Raw genomic sequence first — 15,931 nt, forward strand, 5'->3', positions numbered from 1 at the left:
CTGAAGCAACTGAGCACAAATATCTGTGTGTGTGTGTGTGTGTGTGTGTGTGTGTGTGTGTGTGTGTGGTGGAATATTACTTGGCTATAAAAAGAAGAAAATATTATCATTTGCAACAACATGGATGGACCTTGAGGGCATTAGGCTCAATTAAATAAGTCAGACAGAGAAAGACAAGTACTATATGATCTCACTTATACTGGGAATTTAAAACAAAAGTCAACTCATAGATATAAAGAAGAAATTGGTGGTTGCCAGATGTAGAAGGTGGGTATGGGTGGAATGGGTGAAGGAGGCCAAAAGGTGTAAACTTCCAGTTATAAAATTAATTAATACTGAGGATGTAATATATAGCAGGGGTTATGTTTCTGAAAATCACTACATTAGGAGTCATATAATCTATTTTATTGATCTAGTTATAAATTCTTATGCTTTATTAAGCTCCTTCTTACTAGGATAGCAATTCTAATTATATTCAATGAGCATATTAATTTGTAAGGCATTTATATTTCCTTCATATCTAGATTTAATATCTTTATATGTCTTCCAGTAATATTGTATGCTTTTCTTCATTTAGGTTATAACTGGAAACTTTATCCTACTAGGTCTTCATTTATTTTTGCCAGAATCCAAGTTTCTCTCACTTTTGCCTTTTACTCATTCGCCCATCTAGCTAGGCTCAGTGATTTCAGTAATTTAATGTAAGGCAGCATAGTATAACCGCCTGCTCTCTAACTTTAGTGTGCACCAAATCATCTGAAGAGCTTGTTAAAAAACAGATGTTCTGATTTAGTGGTTCTAGAATTGGGTCCAAGAACTTGCATTTCTAACAAGTCCTCAGGTGATGCTAATGCTGCTGGTCCAGAGATTACACTTTGAGAACCACTGTTTAGACCAATGCTTCTCAAAGCATTTGTATGCTTTAACATGCATACAAGTTTTCCAAACACCTTGTTAAATGCAAATTGGTTCTGATTTAGTAGATCTTCAACAGGACTGGGTGATTCTGCACTTCTAACAAGCTCCCAGATAATTCTCCTTCTGCTGGTTCATATATCATATTTTGGGTATCAAGGGAATAGAATGAAGAGTGTGGACTTTGAATTCAGGGAGAATTGAGCTTTTGGTGGTGGTGGGTTGTTTCTTTTTTTTTTTTTCGCTACATGGTGTGTGAGACCTTAGTTCCTGACCCAGGATGAAACTTGTGGCCCCTGCATTGGAAGCAGAGTCTGAACCACTGGACCACCAGGGAAGTCCAAAGATTTTTTTTTTTTTGAACTGAATTTGAATGCTGGTCTATACATACTAATTGATGATCTTGAAGTTTTTCTTCAGTTCACTTGCTCAGTCGTGTCCAACTCTTTGCAACCCCATGGAGGGCAGCACACCAGGCCTCCCTGTCCATCACCAACTCCCAGAGTTTACTCAAACTCATGTCCATTGAGTCAGTGATGCCGTCCAGCCATCTCATCCTCTGTTGTCCCCTTCTCCTCAGCCTTCCATCTTTCCCAGCATCAGGGTCTTTTCAAATGGGTCACTTCTTCCCATCAGGTGGCCAGAGTATTGGAGTTTCAGCTCCAGCATCAGTCCTTTCAATGAATGATGCTGCTGCTGCTGCTGCTAAGTCACTTCAGTTGTGTCCAACTCTGTGCGACCCTATAGATGGCAGCCCACCAGGCTCCCCGGTCCCTGGGATTCTCCAGGCAAGAACACTGGAGTGGGCTGCCATTTCCTTCTCCACTGCATGAAAGTGCAAAGTGAAAGAAGTCGCTCAGTCGTGTCTGACTCTTCGTGAACCCCATGAACTGCAGCCTACCAGGCTCCTCTGTCCATGGGATTTTCCAAGCAAGAGTACTGGAGTAGGGTGCCATCGCCTTCTCCATTCCAATGAATATTCAGGACTGATTTCCTTTATGATGGACTGGTTGGACCTCCTTTTAGTCCAAGGGACTCTCAAGAGTCTTCTCCCACAGCACAGTTCAAAAGCATCAGTTCTTCAGTGCTCAGCGTTCTTTATAGTCCAACTCTCACATCGATACATGACTACTGGGAAAACCATAGCTTTGACTAGATGGACCTTTTATTGGCAAAAGTCCTTTGCTTTTTAATATGCTCTCTAGGTTTTTCATAGCTTTTCTTCCAAGGAGCAAGTGTCTTTTGATTTCATGGCTACAGTCACCATCTGCAGTGATTTTGGAGCACACCCCCCCCCACCCCCGCCTCCAAAAAATAACGTCTCTCATTGTTTCCACTGTTTTCCCATCTATTTGCCATGAAGTGATGGGACCAAATCCATGATCTTAGTTTTCTGAATGTTGAGTTTTAAGCCAACTTTTTCACTCTCCTCTTTCACTTTCATCAAGAGGCTCTTTAGTTCTTCTTTGCTTTCTACCATAAGGGAAGTGTTATCTGCATATCTGAGGTTATTGATATTTCTCTCGGCAATCTTGATTCCAGCTTGTGCTTCATCCAGCCCAGCATTTCTCATAATGTGCTCTGCATATAAGTTAAGTAAGCACAGTGACAATATACAGCCTTGACGTACTCCTTTCCCTATTTGGAACCAGTCTGTTGTTCCATGTCCAGTTCTAACTGTTGCTTCCTGACCTGCATACAGATTTCTCAAGAGGCAGGTCAGGTGGTCTGATATTCCCATCTCTTTAAGAATTTTCCACAGTTTGTTGTGGTCCACACGGTCAGAGGCTTTGGCATAGTCAATAAAGCAGAAGCAGATGTATTTCTGGACTCTCTTGCTTTTTTGATGATCCAACAGATGTTGGCAATTTGATCTCTGGTTCCTCTGCCTTTTCTAAATCCAGCTTGAACATCTGGAAGTTCATGGTTCACATACTGTTGAAGCCTGGCTTGGAGAATTTTGAGCATCACTTTGCTAGCATGTGAGATGGGTACAATTGTGCGGTAGTTTGAACATTTGGCATTGCCTTTCTTTGGGATTGGAATTAAAACTGACCTTTCCAGTCCTGTGGCCACTGCTGAGTTTTCCAAATTTGCTGGCATATTGAGTGCAGCACTTTCACAGCATCGTCTTTCAGGATTTGAAATAGCTCAACAGGGATTCCATCACCTCTACTAGTTTTGTTTGTAGTGATGCTTCCTAAGGCCCCCTCGACTTCACATTCCAGGATATCTGGCTCTAGGTGAGTGATCACACCATTGTGATTATCTGGGTCATGAAGATCTTTTTTGTATAGTTCTTCTGTGTATTCTTGCCACCTCTTCTTAATATCTTCTGCTTCTGTTGGTCCATACCATTTCTGTCCTTTATTGTGCCCATCTTTGCATGAAATGTTCCCTTGGTATCTCTAATTTTCTTGAAGAGATCTCTAGACTTTCCCATTGTATCGCTTTCCTCTATTTCTTTGCACTGATCACTGAGGAAGGTTTTCTTATCTCTCCTTGCTATTCTTTGGAACTCTGCTTTCAAATGGGTATTTCTTTCCTTTTTTTCCTTTGCCTTTCGCTTCTCTTCTATTCACAGCTATTTGTAAGGCCTCCTCAGACAACCATTTTGCCGTTTTGCATTTCTTTTCCTTGGGGATGGTCTTGATCCCTGCCTCCTGTACAATGTCACGAACCTCCATCCATAGTTATTCAGGCACTCTGTTTATTAGATCTAATACCTTGAATCTATTTCTCACTTCCATTGCATAATCGTAAGTGATTTGATTTAGGCCATACCTGAATGGTCTAGGGGTTTTCCCTTTCTTCAATTTAAGTCTGAATTTGGCAATAAGGAGTTCATGATCTGAGCCACAGTCAGCTCCCCGGTCTTGTTTTTGCTGACTGTATAGAACTTCCCTATCTTTGGCTGCAAAGAATATAATCAATCTGATTTCAATGTTGACCATCTGGTGATGTCCATGTATAGTTTTTTGGATTTTTTTAGCAAAATGTTGTTGTTGTTCAGTTGCTAAGTCGTGTCCTACTCTTTGTGACCCCATGGAATGCAGCATGCCAAGCTCCTCTGTCTTCCACTATCTCCGAGTTTGCTCAAATTCATTAGTAAAATACTTTATATCAAATCAAGAATAATAAAATTATTTTATGAAATAATACTGCCTGGCACATAATAAGTACTTAATACAAAGTTGTTCTCTGTCTCATATCTCAGAAGTATATCTGCCCTACAGAATTTTCAGTACCAGAGTCAAACCAAAGTCCCAAAGCTTTTGTTTACATCTTAATCACAGACGCCTTCACTTGAATCCCTAAGGTAGTATTACTCTGTGTTCTCTAGATGTTCTTAGTATTGTGTGATGAAACTTGGGAAACAATTCCATAGTTCATTTTGCTCATTCATGATGCACATGAGCACATTTTAAAATTCTGCACTGAAGCAGACTGTATCATTTTAAGATATTTTTTGGTTGTAGAATTTCTATTTTTCTGTTGAGATTTCATTATCTTTTCATTCATTGTGAGCTTATTTTCTCTTATAATCATTGAACTTCATTATAATGGCTACTTAACACTTTTATTTAATTTATTGGAGCATAGTTTTTAATGGATTATTTGTTTTTTTATGTTTAGCTGTGCTGGGTTGGAGAAGGCAATGGCACCCCACTCCAGTACTCTTGCCTGGAAAATCCCAGGGACGGGGGAGCCTGGTGGGCTGCTGTCTCTGGGGTCGCACAGAGTCGGACACGACTGAAGCGACTTAGCAGCAGCAGCAGCAGCTGTGCTGGGTCTTCACTGCTGCATGCAGGCTTTCTCCAGTTGCCACGAGTAGGGGCTACTCTCTAACTGTGGTGTCCAGGCTTCTCATCGCAGTGGCTCTGGTTGCGGAGCGCAGGCTCTAGGTTGTACGGGCTTCGCTAGTTGTGGCACACAGTTGCCCTCTGGCCTGTGGGATCTTCCCAGACCAGGGATGGAACCAGCATCTCCCACACTGCAAGGCAGATTCTTAACCACTGGACCACCAAGGAAGCCTTGGAGTATAATTGATTTACAGTGTTGTATTATTAATGTTTCCAGATATACAACAAAGTGAATCAGTTACACATAAACATTTATCTACTCTTTTTTTTTTTTAGCTTCTTTCCCCATATAAGCCTACTTTAAAATTACTGTCTGCAGTCCCATTATCTGGGTCATCTAGAGGGTTGGTCTCTGTTGATTATCTTCTCTCTTGAGTAGGAATCACATTTCTTTGTGTGCCGAATTTTGGCTTACATCCTGGACATTGATAATAATACACTGTAGAAATCCTGAAATCTATTATCTTCCTTTAAAAAGTTTTCAGTTTGTTTGTTTGTTTGTTTAGTAGAAAGATAATGTAGCTGAACTCAGATTACAAACTCTTATATTTTCTGAGGAGGGAATCAACTGAAATTTCAGTATACTTCTTTTAGGGTTGCTTGGAGTCTGTACCATACATGCACGGTACAAATATCTGACAGCTTTGAGCAGAATTTATACATAGAATGTGGGCCTTCCCCTTTCTGGTTCTTTTTCTGAAATTCCTTCCATTTTCTAGCTGCTGTGGTCACCCAAAGTGTGTCTTCTAGTTCTTCAATTCAGTAATACTGAGTTTCTATTTGAGTTTTAGCCACTCTGCTTGGGGCAGCTCTCAGTAGGGGCCTGCTTTATATGAAGGCAAGCAGCTGTAAAAATGGGAAGTTCATCCCTTGCCATTCCCTTGTTTATAGTGTTGGCCACATTCCTGGGCCATCACTGGAAGTGGAATCTGGGTAATTTTCTTTAATCTAGCATTCCCTAAAGAGATTCTTCTTTTGGTAAAACCTTACGAGTATATCACAGGCCTTAGTATTTCATAGAACTCATTTGGGGAGATGCCATTCTAAGATTTTTATCCTGGGAGACTTAAAAAATGGTGATAAAATTAACAGATTAGATAGTTAAAAAGCAAAATGGGTTTTGAGGGAAAGATGATGAGAAAGGCATTCAAAATGCAAACTCTCTCAATATTCTCTAAGGGACGTTCAGTGGGGAAGAATGGTGGTTTTCCATGATAACGCTCTCAGAAATTATGGATGTACCCCCAAATTACTTAATTCTTTTAAATCTATTAGGCAGCTGAGATCTACACATTTTTCTCAACCCTTCTCGAACCTGTTTATGTTGTCTGCTATCATTTAAGGTCACAGTTAAAGAGAAAACAAGATGTTTGTTTGAGAGATTAAGACCTATAATTTTGCCTAAAGTCTTTGGGCCCAAATGCTGATAGCAGGCCATAATGGGTCTACACAATGAAGTAAATAATACCAAATACCATATGGAATCTACACAATCAATATTCTTAAATACTGGGTTGGCCAGAAAGTTCATCTGAGTTTTTGTACACTCTTATGGAAAAACCTGAACAAACTTTCAGCCTAACCTATTCCTGTTCTATTTTTTATTATGATGGATATAAAAGTAATAAGATAAAACTAAGTCTTGATAGCTGCTGTTTGGAAAAATAAAACTTGGAGATAAAGTGCCTTTTTGATCACAGTAGAAGATTAAGTTATTTTCATTATGATTTTACTGTCAAGTAAATTTTATTGTATTCTCTTTCTCAGAAAATTGGCAAACCATGTGCCATAATGGAATAGAGAGGGAGGATCTCAAGCTTAGAAGCCAGACACCCTGGGGTTTAATAATTCTTCAGTGTTGTAAAAATTAAATTAGATCACATTTATGAAATATATACTATATATAAAGTATCTAACATAATGCCTGACATTCAGTAAACTGTTGGTTTTCTGCTCCAATCTGGTTTTCTGGGACTGCAAAAAGAAAATTGATACCAAACATGGATAGGAATATTTTCCTATTATTATTTTAACTTTGGACAGGCAAAGGAATGAAAGAAATGAGTCCTTCTATTGACAGATCGACAGCCTAGATCCCAAATGAAACCAAAATTTCCAAAAGATGAACCTGATCTTCTAGCATTTTTAATCCAGTCTTTGATGTACTTCATGAGAATTGTTTTCCCGCTTATACCTTTATTCCCAAAACTGTCAAAATATTAATAGAAACTTCCTACTTAAGTTGTATTTATACAAGCACATAAAGGGCTTTTTAAAAAATTAAATTTGCTTTTGGTTGAATTAGATGGAATCTTTTAGAGGAAATAAATCATTCTTGTAACAGTGAGGAAGTTGACCTTGTGGACTCCTTCCTGAGCAGGATGTTTCTTCAGTCCTGGATCAGGACTGCAAGACAAATCTTTTGGTGACTGCAAGACAAATTTGAGATCTGGAGACAATGAGCAGCTTCTCTCACATCCACACTCCACAGGCTCTCTATCTGGGTCCTAATTTACTTTACCTTTGTCTTCATTCTTTGTCCTTGCTACATAGACTGATACATTTGAGATAAAAACCAATCCGAAGATAGGAAGCCTTTAAAGAGGAAAATGAAGGGGGACTTCCCTGGAGATCCAATGGCTAAGATTCTGAGATCCCAATGCAGGGGGCCCAGGTTCCATCCCTGGTCGAGGAACTAGATCCCACATGTTGCAACTGAAGATCCTAAATGCTGCAACAAAGATGGAAGGTCTTGCATACAACAACTAAGACCCAGTGCAGCCAAATAAATAAGTACATAAATATATATATATATTTTAAAAAGATGAAAATGAAGCTGTTCACTATGGCCCATTGTAAAATAGCTCCTTTGACTCTCACGTCACAAACGGAGCAGAATAAAAGATGGGAGTAGTGGAGTGAGATGGAAGAGGGGTGGGGTAGGCATAAATGATGAGACAGACAGTGAGGTCCTTGGTTTCTCAGCCCACAAATCCTGACTATGTTTAGATATGGGTGCACAGACTTTCTAAAGATGGCTGGAGAAGAAGTCACCTGCTAACTGCATTCTGCCTGTTGGATATGGAAGGAATAGGCTTTACCCAATACCTCGTTGTTTTTTTCTTTTTTTACTGCAGATAGGGCCAGCCCCTGAGGAAACTGATGGTAACCAATTGTCAATATGCTTTTGTTAGTGCCTCTTTCCTGCTGTGCTCAGCTACGTAATTACTGGAGCCCTTGCAAACGCTGATTGTCAATGTGAGTAATTTCACATCCCATCCATTTAGTGAAAAGCTGTGAAAGTTGATCTTGGTGCTGCGGTAAGACTGGAACCAGACACAGGCTACCAATGCCTTGGAAATAAATATGTGCCCATCATTGTTTTCATTAGGTGTTGTTGTAACTCAGCCTCCAGGGAAATGAACTCAAGTCTGGCTGTCTTTCTGGAGGAGTTCAGATGTATTCTCAGTTTGGTAAAGTAGGCTGTCAGTTTCATTTATTGTTAAATTTTTGTAGTGGTTGTCAAGTGAGAGGTTGGCAGCCTCAAAGAACACAGTTCTCTGTCTTATCCACGGACAGGGGACATTGTAATTTGATACTTGCCAGCAAAGAGGAATTCGTCCTTCCAATTCGGATTATTGTGTTGTTTTTCTTTTTTCATTACAGGCTGTTTATGGTTTCAAACGTTTTCTTAAAACGGCAGCAAAATTAGCCTTAAATAGTATTTCTTGGATTGTTTTTAACAATGGCAATAAGGCCGAAGCTTCTAGTCTTGACAGAAGTGGTTTCTTTACAACTTGCTTTTATCTTGCCAGAATAAGAAACTTAAAAATGTGTTTTTATTATAGCTAACGACCATGTTTTACCTGGTCTCTTCCACAAGGAGAGAACAACAAGCAACCTCCTGGATTCTCTCTTTAGCTTTGTGCTCCTGAGGCAAAAAGTAGGTTTGCTTATTTGTTTGTGTTTTATAGAGGATTTCTGCTTCAGTTAGCACATTTAACATAACAAGAATTTATATGGCCATAAGTTCTGCACTTCACTGCAAGGAATCACAGTTTTTAAATGACATTTATTTACCAAGAACTGTAATCAAGAGGAAAATCTTTCTCTTAAAAATTCACCTTGGAAACAGAGGCAGAAAAAAAAAAAAAAAGGCAGGCCTAACTAGAAACTATTTTCCAACTCTTTTTTTCCCCTTGCAGGTGACACTAGTTCCACTTTGATCTACAGACATGATATCATCTATGGGGTGCACCCAGCGCCAAACTACTGCATTCTTTTGACCAAAACAGTGGTTTTGTGCAGCCTTACAGATGCAGGCTGAATAGCTTCAGAGTTGGCCTGCGTCTTCACAAACAGGTCAGAGCAGATTTGAGTTACACAACCCCTGCAGACAGAGCTGCTTTCCCCATAGCCAGCTGGCGAGTTTACATTTGTCAATTACTTCCTTCAGGGCCTGGCTCAAGATTAATTTCCTCCAAGACTCCCTCTTTCATGAATTTACCTCACTCAGCCATTCCCTTCCACCGCATCTGCTGATTACTCATCTGACGCTCTTTGTTCTGCTCTGCCATGCACTGTTATGTTTTACCTCGTGATCATTGTCTAGATTTTTACTTTATCCTTCAGCTAAATTAAAACTGCCTTGAAAGTAGGGCCTGTCTACTTCTTTTGTGCACTTCTGTAGCACGTAAGTATAGTGCGATAGGTACATAGTTTCTTCATAAAAGAGGAATGCTTTGTGGTTATTGTCTTGGGGCTGGGATCCTGCCTTTGCTTTCTGTGCCTGAAAACCAGACTTGGCGCTTCCATACCATGGGATATCCCCAGTCTGCTCTGGTGATGGTAGGCTGCCCTGCTATATTCTTCTCTGCTCTGACCCCAGAAATCGGTCACAAGTTTCTCTCCTAACATCCCATGGATTTGATTTTCCCAAAGGTTAGATTTTCCATAGTCAAGATAGTAAGGGTAGGGAGGCACAGAAAAGAGATCTGCAAAGAATGATATTAACTGGATAGAAGAGGATCCAAGAAGGAATAGAAGGGGACTTGCTTGGTGGCCCAGTGGCTAAGACTCCATCCTCCCAATGCAGGGAACTCAGGTTTGGTCAGGGAGCTGGATCCTGAAGGCTGAAACTAGGAGCCCACATGGCCACAACTGAAAAAGATCCCACATACCTCAATGAAGACCTTGTACTTGGCAATGAAGATTCCATGTGCCACAACTAAGATCCGGAGCAGCCAAATAAAAATTTTTTTTTAACTTATTAGCCTTAAAAAGAAGAAGGCAGCAGCATAGGAGGGGCTTCCCTGATGACTCAGTGGTAAAATATCCGCCTGCCAATGCAGGAGACACAGGTTGGATCCTGGGTCTGGGAAGATTCCATATGCCACGGAGCAACTAAGCCCATGCCCACAACTACTGAGCCTGAGCTCTGCAACAAGAGAAGACACTGCATGAGAAGCTCTCGTATCACAACTAGAGAAAAATCCCAGCAGCAACAACCAAAAATAAATAAATAGCTATATATATAGATATATACACACACACACACATATATATAAAGAAAGAAGGCATGGGAGCAAACCTGTAAGTTTTGAAGAGAGTGGTGGGAAGAATAGGTAGCTGGGATAAGACACAGCAAAGAGCTTAAACTCTTCAAAGGCAGCTCGGATTGGGGAGGGGCTGGGGAAATTTAAAGCAAAAGTGTTCCAAATCAATGCGGATTTGAAGACTAGTTGGAGTCGACTGAGCGACTGAACTGAACTGAGATAAAGATGATAAGGCCTCACACATGCTTAGGGGATACATGACCATGTGCAGGGGTAAATATGAAGCCACAGGATAAGCAAGGCACTTTTTCTGGAATGTCTATTTTACTAAACAGTTGTTGAAATTGTTCCATCTCAAATGAACTAGCTTAAGCAAACCTACTTTTTGGAAGTATTTGGAAAGCCCATGCAACTTCAGGTATGGCTGGATATACAGGTGTTCCAATGATGTTGTCAGAACTCTCTCCATCTATCTGCTCTGCTTGCCCCCTTCTGTATGGAGGCTTTCTCCAACTTACACTTAAGCTGACTGTTGGCAACTTAGATCTTTATTTACCTTACTTAGCCAACCACAAGAAGGAAAAGACCTTCTTTTTCCTTATATCCATACACCTATGAAAAGATGGGGCTTCCTTGGTGGCTCAGACAGTAAAGAATCTGCCCACAATGCGGGAGACCCCACTTTGATCCCTGAGTTGGGAAGATCCCCTAGAGAAAGGAATGGCTACCCATTCCAGTATTCTTGCCTGGAGAATCCCATGGACAGAGGAGCCTAGCAGGTTACAGTCCACAGGGTCACAAACAGTTGGACACTATTTGAACGAATAACACTTTCACTTATGAAGACACTGCAATTGTTTCTTGCTTGAGATATGTGCTGTGCCAGTGGGGTGCCATGATCGGTACAGAATTGGTACCCTTCCCTGGTCCATGCCAGCAGCTCAGCCCTGTGACTAGGGATCAAAGCCATTATGAACAATACACCCCCAGCAATGACGCAGTAGGTGGACAGTGATTTCCCTCAGGAAACGATGCTGGCAGCAAAGCCATCGTGTCCACTACATGCAGTGTTACATAATTTAAAACATTTTATATTCAAATAAACCCACTTTGGGCTACCAGCAGGGTTGAGGGGACATGATTTAACTTTTTCTGCTGGTATTGGAACGGATGAAAACATGAGGAGCACTGATCAATACACATGGCTTTTTAACGCCACAGCTACTGTGTTAGCTGTGACTGTCCTTATCACACTCGATGCTGTGCTTTTCAAATGGAAATCTGACACTGTCTGTAGGTGTTGTAAAATTGCAGGGCCTGCATTTCCAATTTCATAGCATCACTCTCCTTGCTCCAAAGACTAGACAGACCTGGGGCTGTCGAGACTTCTGGGCAGCTTACAAAAAAAGCCAGTCATGGGTATTGCCACCCGTCTTCACCCAAGAGGAATGGATACAATAGAAAGTGATAGGAGGGATAAAAAAATGACTGGAAAAGTCACAGGAAAATGTGCATAAGTATATTTTTTAAAAAAAGACTAGCATGGGTAAGCACGTCGAGTCCTACTACTCCCATCTGATCTGCACATTCTTGACCCACATAGCACTCAGCCTACCATAATTTCATGCTCCCCAAATTGAGGCAGACAGTAGTAACAATAGTAGTAACAGACTTATCAGTACCCCACCCCTATCCCCTTGCCTTATCACTTCTGGTACAAGACGATTAGACTTCTGATCACCAGCTTTTGCATTTCCTTGTCTGAGAGTTTTTCTGGCCACTGCTAGTGTGGCTGGAAGTACCCAGATATTATACTCCTGTGGCAGCCTTCAGACAGAGTGACTGTCCAGAGGTGAAGAAATACCCCAGTTCCCTGTCCCTTGGATGGGATTCCTCTGAGGAATGTTCAACACCGGCTCTCAGCTCACCCAGTGGGATTGAGCTCCAGTTGTTCATAGTAGCTGACATGCAAGTGTGCATGCATGCCCAGTCATGTCCAATTCTTTGTGACCCCTTGGGCTGTAGCCCACCAGGCTCCTCTGTCCATGGGATTTTTCAGACAACAATATTGTAGTTTGTTACCATCTCCTCCTCCAAGGGATCTTCCCGACCCAGGGATCGAATCCACGTCTCCTGCGTCTCCTGCACTGGCAGGCAGATTCTTTACCACTCGAGCCATGCGGGAAGGCCTAGCTGGTTTGGCAACACATCTTTTATTGTCTAATATCTGCTCCCTCCCTTATATCATCCACTCCCACACTTACAGCACTTAAACTACTTGCACTTGAGTCCTTATCTCAATGTCAACTTGTGGAGGAACCCAAGCCAAGATGGAAGTTTCAGGTAAAGTTTCAGGAATTTTCTTGAGACTAAGGAAGGCGTTCTGTGGTTTTGGATAGAAACGGTGGACCCATTATGCAAATAGCCACTACTGTCTCTGTTGACTCATTTGGTTATTAACCCTTATGATATTAGGGCTATTCTGAGGTTGTAGAGCTACCTGAGTCAATATGAACCCTAACACCTCTATGGATTAGTTGCTATTGCATAACAATAGTAATCCACCATAATAATAACAATCCTTTATTATTACAGTTCATGCATCTAGAGATTGGCTGGGGTTGGCTGATCTGGACTGAGCTTGCTCATTCATGGGCAGTCAGCTGAGGCTTTCTTGCAGACTGAGCTTAGCAGGGCAACTCTGCCCATGCGTCTTTCCCTCTTCTCCGGGAACCAGCCAGTCAGCCTGGGCACATTCTTCTCTTGGCAGTGGCAGAGGTGGAAAAATAAGATGTTCAATGGAGCAAGTCCTTCTTTAAGCCTCCATTTATACCATCCATATGAATGTTCCTTTGGCCCAAGTAAATCAGATGGCCAAACTCAGAGTCAAAGGGTAGGAAAATCTATTCCTTCCCTCTTGGGGAGGATCTACAAAATGCCCTGGAAAGGGACATAAATAGAGGAAGGGATTAGAAACTGAGGCCAAATCTACCCCACACCTATACATTTGTCCTCATAAACCTTCACCTTTCTACTTGCCTATCTCCTGGGAGAGTCCCGCAGGAAACACTTGACTATCATCACTTTTTGTAAATTACATTCTGACTTGCTTAGGAAGGACGTTTATCTCTGTCTCTGACAGTCAACAACCTGTTTTTACAATTTAAAGCAGATTCAATAAAGGTGACCATCTGAACTTGCCTTAGTACTGAAGGAATGAATTTGAACTGAAATGTATATTTCAAAAGCTGAAGCATGACGGGAGAAACCAATTAGCAACCAGGCAGCACTGCTTCAAGACAACACACAGATTTCCAGAAGTGTTTAATTGGAGGGATTCCTTTTCATGATGATTCAGACAGTGTTATTTCTTAAACTTGACATAGACGATCCTCCCGCCTTCCCCAGACATGCTGAAATGGCAGTGAATTGGAAAACACCTATTATCAGTATTCGTTGCAGCCCCTTTTTATGTATTCTCTGTCCATCAGAGTTAAAAAAAAAAAAAAAGATTTATGACTCATTGTTTTTCAAGGATGCTGCTTCCTCTGCAGTTTTTCAAGTTGTTTTTAGATAAGGTTTTTCTCCTTGTTTATACACTGCCCACTGGCGTTCTTTTTATATCCCAGGTTTGTATGTTTACGGGCCCATTAGGCAAACTTCATAACACTGCTTTCTGCCCCTCAGTTGTCTCTGGTGCTTTGAAACAGATGGTACTCAAAAGAGAAAGAAAATGTGCCTAGATTCAGCCAGTGCCATGAAAAACAATCATATTGTTTGACCCTGTCCCTCTGATGATAACCTTTTATGAGAGCTCTGTTTCCTTAGATCTGCCTTTTGGGATTGCCTTTGTGCCATTTCTGAAGTGGTAGGTTTCTGAGGTCCTCCAGGGAATTGTCCCATTATCTGTGGGAGCACGGGAAGGAATTTTACAGTAACTCTGCTACAGTGAAGCATTTGCCTTGAGGCCGGAATCGAAAATAGCAGCTGGAAGGACTTTTGGAAAAGAGGGGAAGGAGGAGGTGTGGGAGTGCGAGAGAGGTGGAGGGACAGAGTTTTTCACATTTGGATTAAAAACACTAGCTCCAAGGCAGAACTGAGACAGGCCTGGCATCTCCCACCCTTGAAACTATCCCAAACTCAATTCTCTGAGGGCTTGGCTCTCAAAGCCGGTGATTTCAGTGCTGAGCGTGCTGGCCGGGGTCAGCGCACTGCTCTTGGCGATGAACAGTGAGCACCAAGATTCCTGGATGTCGACCAGCATCCCTGGCCTCTATTCCATCACACCAAGAGGCGCGGAAAGACTGCTGCTCCTCCCACAGCAAGTTAGCATCCAAATCAGAGAGCAGTTTCCTGGAGTAACTAGGAACTGAATGGCTAGTGTCAGCCCTCTGAACACTTGAGGGAGAGATGCTCAACTCTTACCCATAAGTGTCCTTGCAGTAATGGACACAAGTTATAGAAGGTGAGGGGAAGAGTCTAAGACAAATAAACAAAGGGATATAAACTAGGAATGAAAGTGAAAGTGAAGTCACTCAGTCGAGTCCAGCTCTTTGCGACCCCGTGGACTATAGCCCACCAGGCTCCTCCGTCCATGGGATTCTCCGGGCAGGAATACGGGAGTGGGTTGCCATTTCCTTCTCCAAAACTAGGAATAGAGGCACCTATATTATCATGATGTAAGAGGCCGTGGCAACTAGCCTGCAAATATGGCCCCCAGGGAAGCATGCTTCTCAGTGCTAGCCCTTTATGCCCTTATAAAATTTCCTCCCTTGAATGTGGGTTTCCTGTGACTTACTGATCACTAGTAGAATATGGCTTAAATGACAATGTGGGACTTCTGAGACTAGGTCATAAGAAGCCATGCAGCTTCTGCCTTGGTTTCCTGGGCCAGTGGTTCACAAACTTTTTGGCATGAGGGACCAGTTTCATGGAAGACAATCTTTCCATTTACGGGGATTCAGAGGGTGTTGGTTTTAGGATGATTCAAGCACATTATATTTATTGTGCACTTTATTTCTATTATTATTACATTAGCTTCAGATCATCAGGCATTAGATCCCAGAGGTTGGGGACCCCCTGTCCTAGATAAAAGGAGATACTTTTTTGGGACACTCCTTCTCGAACCTGGCCACCAAGCCCAAGCCACACGGAGAATCCAGGGGTAGACATTCTAGTTGATAGCCCAGCTCTGTTCCCTGCTGACAGCCTGCATTAACTGTCACTTCAGATGACTCTAGCCCCAGCTGCCACCTGACGGCAACCACATGAGAGACCTCAAGAGAAACTGCCCAGTTGAGAACACTGGATACATAGAACATGAGATAATAAATTTGTGTTAAGCCCTTAAATTCAGTGGTTTGTAATCCAGAAGAGGTAACCAGAAGTTACACATTCACACACATGGACAGATACATTTATGGATGGATCCATCCATGGATAGATCAATTGAATAGTTTTTTATTTACACATTTATTAATTTCTCCACAAATATCTATGGAGCATACATGTTCCAGGCACTGTGCTAGTCTCTGGGAAAACAGTGTGAACAAATTAATTATAGTGCCTGCCTCCAAGGAGCTTACAATTTAGTGGGTG

The 15,931-nt window shown here is 41.7% G+C and overlaps 2 long non-coding RNA genes across 3 annotated transcripts in view; one reads left to right on the forward strand and one right to left on the reverse strand.

Annotated features, from left to right (window-relative positions):
* Positions 1-15,931, reverse strand: part of LOC121820637 (uncharacterized) — a 65,406-nt gene that overhangs the window by 27,495 nt on the left and 21,980 nt on the right. The gene's annotated exons all lie outside the window — the stretch shown is intronic.
* LOC132657432 (uncharacterized) lies at positions 7,874-9,435 on the forward strand. The gene is made up of 2 exons (XR_009595612.1): positions 7,874-8,721; positions 8,984-9,435. It is a non-coding gene; the product is annotated as an uncharacterized LOC132657432 (long non-coding RNA).

The sequence above is a fragment of the Ovis aries genome, chromosome 11 (assembly GCF_016772045.2).
Source record: "Ovis aries strain OAR_USU_Benz2616 breed Rambouillet chromosome 11, ARS-UI_Ramb_v3.0, whole genome shotgun sequence".
NCBI classification, from domain to species: Eukaryota; Metazoa; Chordata; class Mammalia; order Artiodactyla; family Bovidae; genus Ovis; species Ovis aries.